Raw genomic sequence first — 15,277 nt, 5'->3', positions numbered from 1 at the left:
GAGTCAGGGTGGAGGTCCAAGGACAAAAAAATTGTGAGGATGCAAGAGAGACTGCTTATATGGTGGATGGGGGGTGGTCAGAACTTTCCTTGAGGGCGATCCTGATATAGTAGGGAGGTGTGGGGTCTAGACAAAGCCAGCAGTCACCTGTGAGTTTAGGATGAGTGGCATTCAAATAGGCATCAGTAACATTGACTATCCCAAACAAAGGCGAACCTGCAATTGAGAGGATCTGAAGGCGGAAAGGGGGTGCTCTTTGGCCTCCCCAGTTGGGACTGGCAGTGGTTGAGACCCCATATGCCTGGTTCTTTTCTGTGGGGAGAGATGGTGGTTGATCCTTTATTTTGACCAGAGGTCCCAGGAGTCTAGGAGGACTAAGCAAAGATAGTTCTGGATGGTGAACTCCATGCCTGTGTCTTTGCCTATCTGGTATGCCCTGAGTCCCCTGGTTAGCTCTGTGTCCCATCTAAAAGGGAGAGGTGAGACCTGTTGGTTAAAGTTTAGGCAATGGATTTAAGGATTGCATGTCCTGGGGATGGCACAAGATTTTTTTTCCATCTGGCTATCTGTGTGTTCATCCTATTATCTCCTCATCCTAGGGCCCAGGTCTCACACCCCCAGTGGTCACAATGGAATTAGCCTTCAGTGCTACAGGTGGACCCCTTTTCTGCTGAACAGACATAATACTGTTTGTCCCAGCACTTTTTTGTTGCTTCTGTCCAATGGGCCTGCTACTCTCTATGTTCTTGCGGGGGACATAGAGGATGACCCCTCCCAGTAGGCCATAGGGTACAAAGGTCTAACTTAAATTTAGGGCCTGAGATGTATGTCTGCTGACGTATCTCTGAAATGATCTGTCCTGTTTAAGTATTTGACAGCCCCCAGATAAATATAGCTTGGGCTGATAGAGCCCTGGGTATTGCCCCCCTCCCAAACTGGATAGCAAAAGAGTTATTAGGAGGGCTGGGAGCTGAGTCTTAGCTTTAGAGGGTCCTCAGGATCTCAGAAGACCTTTCCTGGTCAATTGTTGACCTCTCAGGCTCTTGATTGGAGGGGGATTTGACCTGGGAATGATGAATTCAGGGCTTGACACCATTGACCTTGACTGCAGTTGGGGTAGTCAGAATCACAATGTGAGGACCTTTCCAGTGAGGACCCAGAGTTTTTTTTATGATGTTTCACCCAGACTCCATCTCCTTGTTGGTAGTCATGTGGTTTGACAGGCGACAGGTCATACAGATGGCAGAGCAATGGGTAATCTGTCCTGAGTTCTTTGTAGTGCCTGTACTGACTAGAGTTAGGCAAAATTAGATACTTCAGCAATTAGATCAGACCAGAGTTTTGGGCAAATTGGAGGGAGCCTTCCAAATATTATCTCATAGGCCCTCCCCTCCATATAAGGGGTGTTTCTAGCCCAGAGGAGGGGTAAAAGCAAAGTAGTGCCATCTAGTCCTTGCCAGTCTCCGAGATTAATTTACTTAAGGTCGCCTTTAGGGTCTGATTCATCCTTTCTATCTATCCTGAACTTTGGGGGTGATAAACACCGTGAAGTTTCCAATTTACCCCCCAGGGCCTCAGTGATCCCTTGGACCGCCTGAGATAGAAAGGCCGTCCACTGTCTGATCCTATGGCAGCTGGAACTCTGAATCTAGGAGTGATTTCTTCAAGCGATTTCTTGACAACAAGCTGAGCTGCTTCTCTTTTAACTGGGAAAGCCCCAGTCCATCTATAATGGCACCCACAAACACGAGGAAGTATTTGTACCCATAACATCCTGATCTTACCTCAATGAAGTCAACCTCCCAAAAACCTCCAGGTGCCATACCTCTTTCCCTTTTTCCTTATTTCCAATCGGTCTGAGGTGCAGAATTTATAGCCAGGCAGGTCACTTGGAAACAGTATCTTGGATTTAGGGAGGGACTAAGTATATTGGGACTAATATATAAACAGTATATTGGGTTTAGGGAGGGACTAAGGTGTTGCCCTGCTTAAAGGAAAGGCTCGCTTAGTCTTACCCAGGTGTGTACCTTCATGAAGTTGTTTAGCTGAAGTTCTTCCGAGGACTTGGGGAAGAATGATTCTGTCATCTGACATATCCCTCCATCCTTTCTTGAGGGAGGTATTGGGAAGTTTTTGGAAAAAGTCATCCTCTTCAGCAGAGTATGTGGGGAACTCTGGCGGCTCTGGTGCGGAGAGGGCACCAGTGCAGTGCCTGGCAGACATCAGGTCGCTCCTTTGGCTGTCTCTGGTCAGCCGTCTGGTTGCCTTCTGCCTCTTGCGAGTTTCCCTTCTGATATCCAAGGCAGTGAATCATGGAGGCCTGCTTGGGGTCCCATAGGGCGGACAGCAAGCCCAAACTCTCTGTTCTTTTTTTTTTTTTTTTTTTTTTGGTTTTTCGAGACAGGGTTTCTCTGTGTAGCTTTGCGCCTTTCCTGGAACTCGCTTTGGAGACCAGGCTGGCCTCGAACTCACAGAGATCCGCCTGGCTCTGCCTCCCGAGTGCTGGGATTAAAGGCGTGCGCCACCACCGCCCGGCAACTCTCTGTTCTTAACGGTCTTACTCTCTGCCGTTGGGAGTCCTCTTTGCTTGTAAACAGCCCCATGCACATGTATGGTTGCAAAGGCATATCGGCTGTCAGTGTAAATGTTAACAGTCATTCCTTTCCCTAATCTGAGAGCCTGGGCCAGAGATAGCAGTTCTGCTCTCTGAGTGGACATCCCAGCACCGTGCCTGCCTGCACACTGCTGTGTCCTGCCATGACGATAATGGACTGAACCTCTGCACTTTAAGCCACCCAATTAACTGTTTTCCTTTAGAAGAGTTGCCAGGGTCATGATGTCTCTTCACAGCAATAGAAACCCTAACTATTTAGTTAGGGTTTCTATTGGTTTAGCAAGAGAGCTTGGTAATGTGTTAACCTGGCATTTGTTATCCATTGATCAGCGGACTTTTTAATAGGCTCTCTATTGCATGGGTGGTGGTGGTAATAATCAATTTCTGTCCCAGAGTCAGTTTGCTAGAGTCTTTAGTTAGTAGGGCAGTGGCTGCAATAATTCTCAAGCAGGCTGGCTATCCACCAGCCACTAGATCTAATTTCTTTGATAAGTAGACCACAAGACAATGTCGAGGCCCAAGTTTCTGGGTTAATACCCCTTTGTCCATGGCCTTTTTTTTTTTTTTTTTTTTTAATCTACAAACTGGTGGAAAGGCTTGGCAATATTGGGCAAGGTCAATGCAGGTGCCGGTGCCAGTGCCAGTGCAGAGCTTTATCTTCCGACTCAGTCTCGGGGGGCTTACCCTCCAGCCCTTTGTCACCTCATGCAGAGGTTTGGCAGTTTCAGCAAATTCAGGAATCCAAAGTCTGCAGTGCCCTGCTATCCCCAGGAACTCTTTTATTTGTCTCTATCATCGGTATTGATAGAACCAAAATAGCCTGTTTCTGAGGCAGGGACAGAGACCTCTTACCTTCTTGGAGGTCAAACCCCAGGTCTACAGCTTTCTAGGCGCAGAGTTATACCTTCTCTGCAGACACACAATATCCCAGTGTCTGCAGAGTTCTTAGCAGTCCCTCTGTAGATTCTTTGTAGTCCGTTTCGTTCATGCTGCAATCCCTAAGTTATCCACATGTTGCAGAAGTGTAGCCTGGGGAAAACTGAGGCAGCACTCATCCAAATCTGCATGTAAAGCTTTGTCAAAAAGACTGTGAGAGTTTTTGAATCCTTGGGGAAAGCGAGTGCATGTCAATTGTCCATTGAAACCAGTCTCTAGGTCAGTCCATTCAAAGGCAAACAGGTTGGCTCTGAAGGACCAGGGGGATGCTGAAGAAGACATCCTTTAAGTCCATAACTGTATAAACCTGTGTTTCTGATGAAAACATGCTGAGAAGTGTGTACAGATTGGTTATCATGGGGTGGATATCCTCTGCCTTCCTGTTGACCTCCTTCAGGTCTTGGACTGTTCTAAAGTCATTAGTCCCTGGCTTCTGTGCAGGTAACAAGGAGACGTTCCATGGGGACCAGCTGGGAATTAGGATTCCCTCATCCCATAGGTGGTTGATGTGCACATTGATACCTGTCTGCACCTCTGAAGACATTGGATATTGCTTAACTCAGATGGGATCCACCCATGGTTTCAACTGGACAAGTACTAGGGCCTGGTGTTTGACCCACCCTGGTATATTGCTCTCAGCCCATACCTGGAGGAACTTTCACTGAAATTCCTATAGTATAGGGTAGTTGGACACTAGGTTCTTTTCTGTAGGGTGAGGAGGTATTCTTCTCCCAAGGACAGGGTCACAAATATGCCATGTTTTTGAATTTCAAATTCTTCTTCCTTAGGCAGCTTGACAGATATACTTTCTTGTATGATAATCTGGGCCCGTAGTTTGTGTAACAAGTCATGACCAAGGAGAGGGTATGGGCATTCAGGGATGACTATAAAGGAGTGAGTTACAGTACCTTTTCCTAGGTCCAGTTGTCATGCTGTAGTCCAAGGAGAAGGCTTGGTTTCGGTAGTTCCCTGAACAAAGGCTTGTCAGTTAGTCAGAGGTCTTTCTGGAAGTGGCAAGACTGACAGCTGAGCCCCAGTAACAACCAAGCAGTCAATTGGCTTTCCCTCCGCTTTTAAGTTATCCTGGGCTCAGGGAGGGACTCCATGTCTCCAACACCCTTACTCCTCTACAAAGTAGAAGACTCTTGGCTTGGGCTTATTGTGTTGTGGGTGCTCGTGTTTCCAATGGCCCACCTCTTTGCAACACACACATTGGTTTCTGAGGTGGTGGAAGATCTTTCTTAAGTCCTAGAGGGCGTCTTAGATGAGGGAATTGGGGCCCCCGGGGCCAGGATCTGTTCCTCTTGGAAAATGGCCATTTTTATCCTGGCAGTTTTCCTTGCCTGTTTATCGTCCTGATTTTCTGTTATTATAGACCTTACTGGCCATTTCTACCAATTCGGAGAGGTTTTGTCCCTCAAATCCCTCCAGCCTCTAGTTCCTTTCCAATGTTGGGGAGCCGACAGGGACACAAAGGCAGTGTTTGTGGCTCTCCTGTTTTCTTCGACCTCAGAGTCAATGTTAGAACAAGTGCAACAGGCCTCCATTAGCTGTTCTAAGAGGCTCATTCACTTCCTGCAAACTCGTCTAATTTTAGACATATGGGTAGGGCACCTGGTGTCTGCCCGGACACCTCCCATTAGAGTCTGGCGGTAGACTTTCAGGGACTCCTTACCTCCGTCAGTGCTGGGATTCCAGTCAGGGCAGTGATGGGAAAACAGCCCCGATGATCACCAGAGTACTGTTGGGCTGCCCATCCTTACCAGGAACTAATTTCCCAGCTTCCCACAGAATTCATTCCCTCTCCTCGTAAGTAGAGTTGGCAGATGGGCGGGGAGCGACATTTTCTAAGACAGCATTTATCAGCTTCTGCACTATGACATTTTGGGTCAGACCATCCTTTGTGGTAGGGGCTGCCCTGGTAGATGTCTTGTAGCACCTATGGTTACTACTACCCACTAGATGCTCATCCCTCATCCAGTTATGAAAAATCCAGTGTCTCCAGATATTACCCAGTGTTTCCACAGTTAAGACCCCCTGTTTAATTAAATGTGAAAACCAAAGGAAGAATTCCCTCGCTGTTAACAGAATGACAGGCTGGGATTGTTACTCCATGGGAAATCACTTTTGGGGAGGAGGTGGCGGTTTGAGACAGGGTTTTTCTGTGTAGCCCTGGCTGTCCTAAAATGAAAACACTTTTGTAGACTAGGCTGGCCTTGAACTCACAGATTCACCTGCCTCTTCCTCCAAGTGCTGGGATTAGAGATGCACCACCACGCCCAGCTAGAAAAGCATGCCTGAGGCTCTGGGGTTTAATCCCTACCATCTTGCAGAAGATAACAAAATGTCATTAGTAGCAAGAAAACTACAAAAGGGAATCTTCACAGGACTGCTTTTTGGAGTAAAGTGAAAATGGGGAAAGAGAATGTTAAACATTTTGTTTAACATAAGGCCTCCCCCCCTCCCTGCCCCCAATAAGGCCTTTAAAACAACAACAAAAACATACTTTCTACAAGTCCAGGTGCTATTTATGTACCACCACCTCCCCCAATTTCTCTTCTGTAGAAATGCCTGGAAGGCATTACTACACACACACACACACACACACACACACACACACACACACACACACACACAAATAAATGAACCAGAATGATTCTGCATCTGTTTCTCACTAGGAAAGCTTGTTCTTTCATGCAGCATCATGCATTAAATGTTGGCTCTTGATTTCCCTAATGAGCACACAAATGTTTATGCAAACTGCGTGAGGACAAAAGACTGTTTAACAAATATACTCAAGTCTTTTATCTAACACCTCCAGGACTACAAGCTGCATGAGATGACTTGTGCCAAGCAGTACAGGCTCTCTTGCCTCTCAAATTCTACCCTTGGAAAAGATAGCTGCTTCCTGGCAAATCCTGCATCTTAAGTGCTAATTACCATCCCTCCAGGTTCTGCATGGTAGAAGAGCAACATCAGTCTATTACACTGTGGGCCACCGCTTATTTCCATGGCTTTTTATTTTTTTATTTTGTGCTTTGTATCTCAGACCCGTATTGTCCAATAGAAACACAATACATATCATATTAGCCTAATTTCAAACTATGTTTCATTCAACCCAATGACAATCATTGTAAAATTGAAATCTTTACTTTCCACATTCTTCACATCTGATTTCTAAAACACAGCACACACAAAATGTGCCAGCTATATTTCAAGTATTCAATAGTCACATGCTCATGGTAGCTGCCATGTCAGAATAGTTTCAAACTATGATTTCCCAAGTGCCACCATGGGAGGCCAGTAAATCATACCGTGGGTGCTACTCTGCTATAGATTGTGGGAAACCGGCCAGGGGACTTGCTCAATATCAATGGTGTTATGCTTCATTCTGGTCTCAGAAACAAATCAAGGTGACATACACCCCAAACATTTCTGAGTTTGATCTCTTTGTTTCCGAAACAGACTGGAGTCCTGGGGTTGCAGACGTCAATTGCAGAGGGCCAGGACCTTTGGCTCCTTGAGGTTACAGTGAGCACCATCAGGAGGCTGTTCAACCCTGGTTGTATGATCTTTGAAAAACCACAATGTTTCAGAGTCCCGGGATCAGAACTCTTCAGATTGTAAATACAAGGCTGATCCTGCAAAGGCAATCTTTCTGAATACAGAGTAAAACCCTTCAAGCACACCCCACACCCCCAACTGTTCCTGTTCAGCCCCACCCAGGGTTTGCCTGTGTTGGCCTGGCTTCAGCCTGATGTCCAGCTGAGTGGACCTAGGCTTCCTACAAGCCATTGCCTGCCTGCCCACTAAGGAGCCAAATTCAACCATCTCCACTTTCTCTAGCTCCTCCCTTAGATAAATATCCACACTTGAGATCACAAGGAAAAGCATCTTCCCACTCTTGGGAGATGGCCGCTCCTCTTCTGCTTTGAAATGATGCTCCATTGTCATGGAGAGTTGTTTCTGAGAGTTGGCTCTTGGCTGTTCAGGAGCTCAAAGCCAAATAGGCTCCAGCTGACAGCATGAAATCTAATTGTGACTTATTTCCCTGTTGTCTTCTTGCTGGGTTTGACTCCCTCTTCTAATTACTGTTCAGTATTTGTTGATAAACCATCCCAAGTCATTGTGGGAATGTGGCGGCTGCATAACTAGGTATTAATTTCCTCACAACTGATTCTTATGACCCCAAACCTAAGTAAAATGATCCCTTTTGACAAGTCAGTAGACGCCGGCTAACCCACCCCCATCTTACATGGTCAGATGGACATGTGGTACTGTCTCGTAGTAAAGATGGCAGTTACCTCCACCACAGGACACAAGTGTTTGCCAACTTATCTAATACAATATAGTTGCAGAGAAGGCTCAGCAGACAGGAGCAATGACTGTTCTTCCAGAAGGCCTAGATTTGTTTCCCGGCAACCGCATGGTAACTACCAGCCTCTAACTCCAGTTCCAGGGTATCAACACCTTCTCTGACCTCTGAAGGTACTAGGCATATATATGCAGGCAAAATAGTCATACACATTAATTCTCAATGTGTGTGTGTGTGTGTATCAATGTTTTGTCTTTACATATGTGCACCCTGAGTATGCCTGGGCCCCCCACATCCAATCCCCTGGAACTTTTTAAGTTGGCATAATGAAACCAGAGAACAAGACTACACCAGAGACAGGAAAAGTTTATTGGAAATCACCTGCAGGGCTGCCAAGAGTAGAGCATCTTGGCCAGGGAGAGCAGATTAGGTTTTCTAGGGCTTTTGAAAGGTTAGGGCGGATTTCTCCCTTGTGGGCAGTGTTTTGTTTTCTTTTATAGGCAAAACAGAAGCCCCAGCCAGGCCCCGGAGTAGGGGTCTGTGCCTGATGTAACCAGGCCACATTTATGATGTTCCCTTTCCAATGACAGCTGGCCATTTAGGCAGGAATAAGAAACAAAGTCTCCGAGTCTCAAGATTCCTGAGAAATCTATTTCCTAATGGCTATTTGCCCAGGTTAAGTTCAGGCAGCCATGTGACCATATCAGAGGGCTACCTTGCAACAGTACAGGATAAGGGAGACAGTCTTTTCTAACTGAGCAGGGTTGATGAGGGGTCAAAGCAGGATAGGCTGGCAGGTGATGGTAGACTTACTCACCGTCAGGTAATTTCACGGCATTTCCTTGGGAAAAACAAACAAACAAACCTTAGAAATAGGAACATTTATTATGAGATTAGAGACCAGCAGCTGAGGACGGGGTAGGAACCAGGGCCCCAGGTACAGATTCCTGCTCTGGAGTTGGCTAGTGTGGGGGCCTCTTTAAGTTCTTTTATACTCTTCTACTTGGCCAGACTCGTTTCTATAGTAACAGCATCTTTAAGAGGCACGTGTCTCTCTGTACTGCTACCAGTAAATTGGGAGCCCTGTGGTTCTGGCCCATGATACCAGAGATGGAAGCTGGTTCTAGAGTAGTTAGTTTTAAGGCCCAGGTTACCTCCAGCTGGGTGGAGATATCTTGAGATAGGGACAGACTGTGACCACCCCACCTCACCCCACCAGACCCATAGGAGCCATTGAGGTTGCCAAATTTATTCCAATTATGTCTGGAAGAGCCACAGTGCTTTACACTGGATAAGAGTATAAAGTTCTCCGTGCATCTGTATTCAAGACTCTTAAAATTATGGGGTTTTCTGAAAAAAATTAACTCCCGATTTGCTTTTCCCTACAGGGCATTTGAGCATAATGTGGTATCTACCTGGTAGTGTAAATCACACAGGCTGTCTGCTCATTTCCACCATAGCTAATTAAGAGCACACATGGCAGCTACTAAGGCAGGACACCAAATGGATCCCATCAAACACCTCATTCTACAGAGGACACAATTCTGAGTCGCCAAAGTTTAGGGCTAGAGAGATGGTTCAGCAGTTAAAGACCTAGCGGGCTGCTCTCCTAGAGAACCTAGTTTCAATTCCCAGCACCCACATAGCCGCTCACAACTGTAACTCCAGTTTCAGCGTATCCGATGCCCTCTTCTGGTCTCTATAGGTACTGCAAGCACGTGGTACAGACACATGTAGGCAAAATTAAATTTTATAGATAAAAATTACAAAGATCTTTTGTGTCAACATTGTGGCAATTTTCAGGCTAGGGCAGACTCACAATAAACTAAGTAATGGAAATGAATTCTATAGGCACAATATTCTCATGCTTCTATATATGCAATTGGGACTGCGTCAAATTCATGTTTCCACTATAAAGGGGACCTTGATTCTTCATGATTGCATACCTTTTCTTCTCAAAGTTGTACCAGTTCATCTCAAGCCAGCAAGCTGCAGGAGAAATAGCAGAGGCAATTAGTAAGGAACACAGTGATATCCAGACTATGCTGGCAATAACATCTTTTTGCATAAAGAATCCTCAATGTACTACCCAGTACATTTGGGACATCTACTCAGTAATGTCTCAACACAATTTTAAATGCAAAGCCACATCTTTCTCTTTAAGCATGAATTCACTCACCAGCACTCCATTTATTAGTTTGTGTGTGCACACAGGCACGAGAGCACACATGAAAGTCCAAGGACAACTCAGTTGGCTGTCTCCACCAGAGGGCCCAGTCATCAAACTCAGGTGGTCAGGCTTGGCACTGCTAAGCCACCGACACCCCCCTCCCCCCATCTACAAAGAGGTAGTGTGACTGCATTACAACCCTAGTAACTTGGCCTCAGGTAAATCCTTTAACCCATCAGAGCAGCGTATCCAATCAGGTTAGAGTTCTCATCCTTGGCCAAGAATTCTGTTCCTGGAATTATGTTGGGACAAGTTAAATTTTTTCATTTGACCCATACCTTGTGTTCATTAACACCCTGGGCATAGAACCACAGCACCTGTTTTAAAGAAAAAATGTCAACAATGTTACAAGTATCAGGCCATAACTTTTTTTTCCCTTAAAAAACGCACATTAAAAAAAAAAACAAAAAACAAAACTTTTCTTGGGGCTACTAGGTGCCTTTGGTGACGGAAGTCCTCCTCTGAACAGCAAAGCTGTGATCTTCCCATTTATGACAGCTGGGAGTTTATTTTATTCCATCTGTGCCACCATTACAACTGAATCCACCACATAACCATAGAATTTATCAAGTTTAGAAACAAAATGACTAGCTGCAGTATTTCTTTAGGGCAAGTTGAAGCACTTTCATTGATTTCAAAATCAGAAGCAGCAGCATCACTCATGCTTGCTGAAGTTGAACAGGGAGAGGAAAGAAACCGTGGTCCTGGAACCTGCTGTGCGGTCCTCAGACTGCGGCTCACACTGCCAGTCACTCCAGGCTCTCAGACCTGTGCCAAACCGAATGGCTCAACAGAAATGTAAACCCTAACGGAAACAAAACCATGGCGTGTTCCTTTGTTGCAGTACAAGGATTACTGGATAGTTGTTTACAAGAGCCCACCAGAAGATTTTTCCCTCTAAAATGGGATTCACCAGGCATAGTGGCTCCCTGTACTGCTGTACCCATAAATCCCAGCACAGGGTACAGGGCAGAAAGATTCCCTAGGCCAGCATGAGAACCTGTCAAACACAAAGTTCGCATCCCAGTAGAAAACTAAAGGACGCCTTCCGTCGTTCACTAATGTCTAAATTTAGATCTTCACAAATGTTAAAGCGGTAGTGAGCAGGCAAGACTCCCGGGTGCTCAGGAAATACTCATGTCCGGTCTTAGGAACTCTTTGGGGAAAGAGTTTCTACATCATGGAGCACAGAATTTAGGTATCTAATGCCTTGTACAAGTGTGGACCCAGCGGCTCAGAATTTTCCCCAGAACACAAAACCCAGGCAGGCCGGGCTTGTGTCCGAGGAAGGCTGGGCAGCATAAAGGGCTGGCTAATCCAGGCACTGTGGCATCGGCTCAGGGAAGACTCTCAAATCTTTAAAAAAAAAAAAAAAAAAAAAAAAAGTCTCTGCAAAGTGGCATTTGAAGGGCACTTATAGCGAGGACGCAGCTGCGTGGGCGAAATTACCTCCGTTCCTTGCTAACACTGGAATTATCCTGCTACTCTCGGATCTCTGACCTCATTCGCTTCCTAAATAGGCGATGTCCCCGTCACCAGACTACTGGGCAGGCGGGAGCCCCGAGTGTGCCAAGGACCGGGGGACCGTCCTGACTGCGCCTCCACCCGGGAAGAGACAAATCCGGGCTGCGCGGAGGCCGAGCCCCAGTGCCACACCGAAGGGACCGGCACCCGGCAGGGACCGGCGCGCGGGGCTAGCACCGTGGGCATCCCCGAGGCCACGTGGCGGGATCTTGCCTTCCGCAGCACGGGCAGGACTTACCAGGAGCGCGCTGCGGCGGAAAAGGGAGGACGTCCGGCGGGACCAAGTTTAAAATGGGCCGGACAGTGAGCTCCGGGGCGCAGCCAACCAGAGTGGCCCAGGGCCCCTCCCGGCCCGCCCCGTACCGGGTTCCCGCCCCGTACCGGGTTCCCGCCCTATAGCAGCTCCCGGGCCCTCGCGCGCCCCCTGGCGGCCTCGGCGCCTCCTAGCCTGCCCCCAACCCAGGGCAGTTCCACTCAGCGCCCTGACTGCAGAATCGTTCAGTTCGCTGAAGATTAGGGGAGGATCTTGGCGCCACTGCAGTGTAGGGATCTCCGCTTCCTTCTCAATCCCCCCCCCCCCCCCCCGACTCCAAACCGCCTTCTTAAAGCCATACATTGGATTTGGTACTATCCCACACCCTTTTATGCTTATTTTCATTTAAAGCCCCATGCCTAATTATGTAACAGAATTTGCTCCTGTTTACGAAGCTGCGACATCATTTGCACAGTGTGAATCCTAGGCTATTGGCAGTATTTGGCACTGCAACACGATCAAGGAGAGTCTATCCCTAGCTCCAGACTCAGCTAGATCATGCTCTGGACTCTTGTTTAGCTGTTCCTCATCCCTTTTCAGAGGAAAGAATGTCAGTTAGATGCTGTGTTGATGTAAATGTTGAGGGGAAACTGAGGTAGTCCACAACCCTCCGTTCTGTCTGCCACGCTCTTGGTAGGAACCCGGTAAAGGTTCTCTTTTATGGGGGAGGCAGAAGGGGGGGGTCTCTGAAAGCCACTGAAGAAGCAGTCAATCAGAAACAGGTATCAACTTTAAACTTTCATGCTTCTTTTGCTAGTACTAGCTGAAAGGAAGCCAGCATTCCTAATTAATCATGTGCAATACCATAATCCTGTACTTAACTCGGTGTAAATATTCAGTCCTCTTTCATGCTATGGCAGTTGACACCCATTAGTTCATCCTTCTTGAAGAAGATCCGCAATCAGTTTGGAGGCATTGAGACCTCGCTCCCTTCCCTGCCACTGCCCAGTGCAGTATTAAGTACTTGTATCCCTGACCCAGATATGGGTGGGGCTGGGTGGGACAGTCTCAGTTCTCAAGTCACAAGCTGAGCAGGTTCGGAATGTGAAACGAGAAGGGATTGTATTATTACCATCTTCCTGGATCCTACCAGTCTTGATCTTTGTTTCCCGGAGAATCTAAGAATCTCATGTCCTCAATGAACAAGCAGACACAGATGTGGGAATCTGCTTTTATAGATTAATGAGCCCATTCATGTTATTGGGCAGTTTGCCATGTGCAGGTCTGTTCCCCGGCAGATTGCCTGTTCTGAGCACCTGGGGGCTTGTTGGTGAGCCGAGAGAATGTCTGCCCTTGATGAGGCAGAACGGTCCTATCTGCCTAAGTCAGCCTGGATGACGGCCTGGGGGATGCACAGGTGTGTGCCCTGTGCACCTTGGGATATGATGCTCTTGTTTATGATCCCAGCAGGGCTACCAAAGAGTTCGTATAAAGAATCCCCCCCCCCCCAGGTTTTTACCTTACACATGGCAGCCTTGTTGTCCACAGTTCTTTAGGAAGTATGTGAATATCTTCATAAAGATGAAGCTGTATATTCAATGCACAGATCCCCATTGTAGATAAGAACGATCCAGACTGTGTTATTCAAACTGGAAGTCATGTCTATGTGTGATTTTCTGTGTGTATGCTTGTGCCTGAAGAGGCCTGAAGAGGGTGTCAGCTTCCCTGGAGCTGGACTTACAGACAGCTGTGAGCTACTCGAAGCAGATGCTGGGAACCAAACTCTGTAAGAGCACTACACTCTTTCAACTCTTGAGCCATCTTTCCAGCCACGGAAAAACAAAACCAACCAACCAAACCCCAAACCCCGCCATTTTAACTCCACATCCTGCCACAACTGATCCACCTTTTATTTCTTTTTATAGCAACACCCCTCAAAAGAGTTGTCAACTATTCATGCTCTTGGTGTGTTAAGCATCATAAGCCATCAAGGAACTGAAAACTGGAACACCACCATGATGTCACTTACACACTTATCAAAATGATTAGAACCTAGAACTGACAATTCAAATGTGTGTGAGGATAAGGAGACCCATTCATTGCTTGTGGGAATGCAACATGGAAGTATGCAGAAGACAATGGGTAGCTTCTTACAATACTAACCACACTTTCATAATGAGATCCAACATGTCTGCTCCTTGGTATTTACCCAAGGGAGCTGAAAAACGTATGTGCACACAGAAAGCTATGCAGAAATGTTTATATCAGGTTTATTCATCATTGCAAAATCTGAGAGCAGCCAAGCTGCTCCTCAGTTGGTGAATAAACTGTCCAGACAATGGAATATTATTAGCATTAAACAGAAATGAGCTATCAAGTCACTGAAGCTCGGTATATTACTAAGTGAAGGAAGTCCATCAAAAAAGGCTACATTTTATGTGATCAAACAGGAACATTCAGAAAAGGGGAAAACTCATAGCAGAGGGAGGGTGAGGGAATAGAACAGTATTTTTTAGCACACGATAACTATTCTGCATATAAAAGTGGCCACATGCCATTATGTCCTTGTCCAAGTCCATATAGCACATGACAGTGAACTCTTAGTGTTGGTTCACTAACGGTACAAATGCACTCCTCTCGTGTGGGCTGTTGATAACATGGAAGGCTGTGTGTACAGGAAAGGACTGATGTGAGAACTCCCTATCTCTGCTAAGTTTCACTGTGAATTTAAAATTGCTCGAAGGGGCTGTGGTGGTGCACACCTTTAATCCTAGCACTTGGGAGGCAGAGGCAGGGGATCATTGTGAGTTCGAGGCCAGCCTGGTCTACATAGTGAGACCCTATCTTTACCAAAAAAAGTTCAGGCCAGGCAACATCAAGTGATGGAACCCTTTCTTCTTTAAGTTGCTCTTCCCAGAGCCTCCTTTGGTGATTCTATTTATATCTCATTGGCTAGAACTGTGTCATATGCCTGCTTCTAGCTGCAAGTGACACTGTGGTGGAAGATGTTTACATGATTTGTTTATGTTGCAGAATATTACTTAACTATGTGAAGGTGTGTTACATTTGTTATGCTGCATTTGTTTAATGATGTAAGGATGCGTGTTTAATTATGTAAAGATGTGTCGCATCTGTTTCACCTTGCCTGCCTGAGGCCCCTGATTGGTCTAATAAAGAGCTGAATGGCCAATAGCCAGGCAGGAGAGGGGTAGATGAGGCTGGCTGGCAGAGAGAATACGTAGGAGGAGGAATGTAGGCGCCAAAGGAAGAGGAGAGAAGAAAGGAGAAGAGAAGGAGAAGAAAGAAAGGGACACACCCGGGGCCAGAAACCAGGCAGCTGCCAGACAGACAGACAGACTCTGGAGGAAGCAGGAAAGTAACACATGCAGAAAAAATGATTAAAAG

At 46.5% G+C, this 15,277-nt stretch overlaps 1 long non-coding RNA gene and 1 other non-coding gene across 2 annotated transcripts; both read right to left on the bottom strand.

Annotated features, from left to right (window-relative positions):
• Positions 1-8,211: 8,211 nt before the first annotated feature.
• On the bottom strand, positions 8,212-11,970 carry LOC128099486 (uncharacterized). The gene is made up of 4 exons (XR_008214534.1): positions 11,858-11,970; positions 10,374-10,412; positions 9,812-9,854; positions 8,212-8,706 (listed from the first exon to the last, which is right to left on the bottom strand). It is a non-coding gene; the product is annotated as an uncharacterized LOC128099486 (long non-coding RNA).
• LOC128100226 (small nucleolar RNA SNORD93) lies at positions 10,245-10,315 on the bottom strand. The gene has a single exon (XR_008214738.1). It is a non-coding gene; the product is annotated as a small nucleolar RNA SNORD93 (small nucleolar RNA).
• Positions 11,971-15,277: the final 3,307 nt, after the last annotated feature.

The sequence above is a fragment of the Peromyscus californicus genome, unplaced genomic scaffold (assembly GCF_007827085.1).
Source record: "Peromyscus californicus insignis strain IS unplaced genomic scaffold, ASM782708v3 Scaffold_6__1_contigs__length_162567912, whole genome shotgun sequence".
Taxonomy (NCBI): domain Eukaryota; kingdom Metazoa; phylum Chordata; class Mammalia; order Rodentia; family Cricetidae; genus Peromyscus; species Peromyscus californicus.
Note: the sequence above shows the minus strand (reverse complement) of the source record. Positions and strands in the feature narration are given on the sequence as shown.